The 3779-nt window shown below is 40.7% G+C and overlaps 1 pseudogene; it reads right to left on the bottom strand.

Moving 5' to 3' along the window:
- Positions 1 to 372: 372 nt before the first annotated feature.
- Positions 373 to 1447, bottom strand: LOC128103095 (vomeronasal type-1 receptor 4-like; annotated as a pseudogene).
- Between the last annotated feature and the right edge of the window lie 2332 nt (positions 1448 to 3779).

Genomic DNA, 3779 nt, shown 5'->3' on the forward strand with positions numbered 1-3779 from the left:
CTTACTCCAGTCAATAACAGGGCATTAGATGGTCTCATAAAGCCTCTAGAGGCACCAGGCATGCATAAGTTACACATACATAATGCAGGCAAACTATTCATACATAAGAAATGAACAAGTATAAAAAAGCTAAAAACAATAAAGTCCCTTCAAAAGGGTGGCAATATAAAGAATGAGGTTTCTGTATCACTATAATTTGCTAAAGTCTCCCTCCCTCTCCACTCAAGGCTTGAGTTACCAGGAAGATTGTCTGACAATAAACACATGCTTAAACTGTTTTGTGGAATTTTGTCTTACTCACAATATTGTCAAACTGAAAGCTTTTTGACACTCATTAACAGATGAATGAGAGAGATAATTTATTGAATTCTCTCACTGAGCATGCCAACACTCAGGCAGAAGTCCATCCCTGTGAATCAGCACAAGAGGGCTAAAGGTTGCATAACCAATGATCATAAATTCTTGGATATTTACCATCAAGGAATTGTTCCCTAAAGAGAGACTTAAAAATAGAGAAAAAGCACAATTAATCCAATAGAAGGAAAGAAAACAGAGCATCAGAAGGAGGACACTCTGGGCAGCTCTCAGCTCAGGGGGAGTTCTGTAGAGAAGCTTGGCCTTCTGAAGGTAGAGGACATGCTGGTGGTGCTTGTGGAGAAGAGATACCATGTAGCCACTGGCCCCTCCCATGGCACCCTGAAACACAGCATCTCTCAGGACCATGAGAGGGAGAACAATCCACTTTGTTTTCTGACTTTCTAGCATAAAATAACAATAGTTGTCTTCATTCTTAAGCTGTGACATATTCAGGTTTATACTTGTGATGGAGTGGATTAGGTTCATACTTATTAAAGCATTGAGTATCCAAAAGAATGAAAAGAATGGAAGGATGTGCCATGCAGACTTTGGTCTGAGCCTCCTCCACCCAGATGCTCTGGGACTGATGATGATGGCCTGGACCACAGTGAGGAGACTGCTGGTGCAGATGGAGACACCACGGGCCACCCTTGACAGGTAAATGAGAATCTTACAGCCTATGTCATCTAGGAAGTTTCTCAAACCAAAAGCTGCTATTGTCTTTGGCAATCCTTTTGCAAGAAGGATCATGATGTTCGCAAAAGCCAAGTGGATGAGAATAAGGTGTATGGGTTTCTTCTCAGGGCCTCTCCACCAACTGAACATATAATTCACAGAAACAGAAATGTTCCCCATAGTGCCAAGCACAGTCATGAAGAGGAAAACTATTTTCTTAATAAACTTCAAAACCATTTCCTCCTTCTTAGGCAGAAAACTTTGTGTCCAGGATGTAAAGACTCTTTCAAGAAAGTATCAGTAATGTTAGACATGGATCTGAAATACACATTTTGCACAATGGCATTTTCTAGTGTGTAAGAGACAGCAATGGACACATGTAATGTGTGCAGATTAGATCCTTGATATGCCTCCTTTTTCCCCACTGTGGACTCTGAGATATTGTACTCTGACAGATGAGTTTGGGAACTGCTATTCAAAATCTAAAGGTTTAAAGGAGATTTTGATTTTTGAGCTGTGCACTAGCAAAGTTGACTTGTTCAAGTGGAGTGTGTCTGTCTGTTGTCTGTCTCCCTGTCTGTCTTTCTGTCCGTATGTCTTCATACCTGGATTTTCCTAGTTAACTCTTAGCTTAGTTGAATTGAACTCTACGTTTATCCAACCAACATTTCTTCCTCTGTTTCTCATTCTATTTCATGATATTTCCCCACCTGACTCCCAAAGCCTGAGGCTCATGCTGAATCTGTGTGCCTTCCCCACATCACCTCACACACACTGGGAATCCCTGCTGGGTCAACACCTGTAATATATCTCAGATTTAGTACCTTACCCTCCACACTGTCTCCTCTTTTGTCTGATATTCCTTTCTTATCTGGATCTTGACTAATGTAACAATTTCTAGATTTGCCTTTGGCTTCAAAGTTTTATAACTTCTATTTCCACATCTTAATATTTTAAAAGTTCCTACATTGACCACTCCGTGACTTCACTCCATATTAATGTTCACTAGTCATGTTTTAAGATAGTCCTCAATGTCAAATCAAATCATGTAACCTTTCAAGATAGGGCCTGACAGTTAAATCTGAGTCATAGAAAGATATGCTGAAAAATTCATGTACCCACCAGGTTGCAGGTGTCTAGCAGAACCCTGTGGTGCTTTCTAGGAAAGGGGGGTAGCAGACAGCCGCGACCCCAGTTTATGACTTCAGGGCATTTGTGACTCCAGTGAGTGACCTGAGGTCATCTGAGGATGCATGGATCTGCTCTCCAGGAGGGGATGATGATGAGCTGGATCTAAGAAGGGGATTAATGAGGTGTTAGGTGCTGCCGAGAGATACGTGCAGTTCATGACTTACAACTCCTCAGTATTGGCTACATACAGTACCGTAGGTTGGGGCTACTGTGTGAGCAGGGATTCCCATCTCAGAGTTCACAGTGCATTTGCCTCTGTGGGGTCTTGTGAGCAGCAGTTTGTCAGTTTGCTTTGCAGCTGCTTCTCCTGATTCTTCTCCAACCTGTTTATCAGTCAGGCTGCTTTGTTCTACATCAGTCTGAGTTGATTCCAGAACTTTCAATCTCGGCAGGATGTTATTCTTCATGTTCAGGGGCTCCTCCATTTTCATTTCTCAGGGACTCATGGTAAGCTTTGGGCATCTTTTCTGGAATGAGAGGAAACTGAATATTTCATGGGTCTGTGTGTTCTGAGTACTTGGAACGCCTCTGTTCCCTTATTCCTGTGAAACCTACAGGATTGTTTTAACTGTCTATGTCTTGATGGTATCACCTGTGACCTGCATGAACTGAGCCGTGTTCCCAGGTTTGGGTTTATGTTGCCTCATGACTCTAGAAATGCCAGTTACTTCCTTTCAACTGCTCCCCTGATGGAGGGGTAATTATTGCCTATATTATTGGTGCATCCTAGAATCACAATACCATCCCAAATATGCTCCAGACAGTAATAACAAGCACATCAGCATTCATTAACAATTTAGAATAAAAATGCAGTGTTTACTCAGAGGCTGGAATCTGTAAAAATCCCTTCAATAATTCATATCAAATCTTGATGGAAAGTATTAACATTTTTCTGTTTGTTTAATGCTTGATTTTCTGGGGATTCCTACTTTTCTGGTCTTCTCTCTCTCTCCACTCCAAAGTTCAATCATATTTCAGAACAGATTCTGATCTAATAAGTGATCCCTTCTACTGGAGTGGACTCTCAGAGGAGGAAGAGGCAACTTATCTTCCACATTATATTGGAGAATAAAATAGGAAATTAATTTAAAAGACAGGATGGACTTGCGTTTACAAATATGGATGGTCCCTTGTCTGGAAGTAAACCCCAGGAACGTGACATAGGCTACATCCATCCATCCTGGTTTTCTAAAAAGCAAACAAAAGCAAAACAGACAGTTTCTCTTTTCTGCTTAGCACTGGGATAAAATTAAGTTGAGCTATTCAGGGTGTGCTAGTTCACAGTCTCAATTCTTGATAGCAGGAATTCTCAAGATGGTAATGATAACTGTTAATTAGTGGTTTATATTTCTCCACACCTGCCAAGCATACTAGACTGTAGCTGATATAAGTATTATAATATTATGCAAGAGACAGAAGGGCCTAAGGATGGATATCAAAGAAAAATCTTCAAATTAGGAGTTATGATATAATTGTAAAAAAAAATGGCCAATATGTGAAAAGTTGAAATGCACCAAAGGTGAAAAGCACCAATATTACAAACGCTAGTGATGCTG

The sequence above is a fragment of the Peromyscus californicus genome, unplaced genomic scaffold, assembly GCF_007827085.1.
Source record: "Peromyscus californicus insignis strain IS unplaced genomic scaffold, ASM782708v3 Scaffold_8__1_contigs__length_139910024, whole genome shotgun sequence".
Taxonomy (NCBI): domain Eukaryota; kingdom Metazoa; phylum Chordata; class Mammalia; order Rodentia; family Cricetidae; genus Peromyscus; species Peromyscus californicus.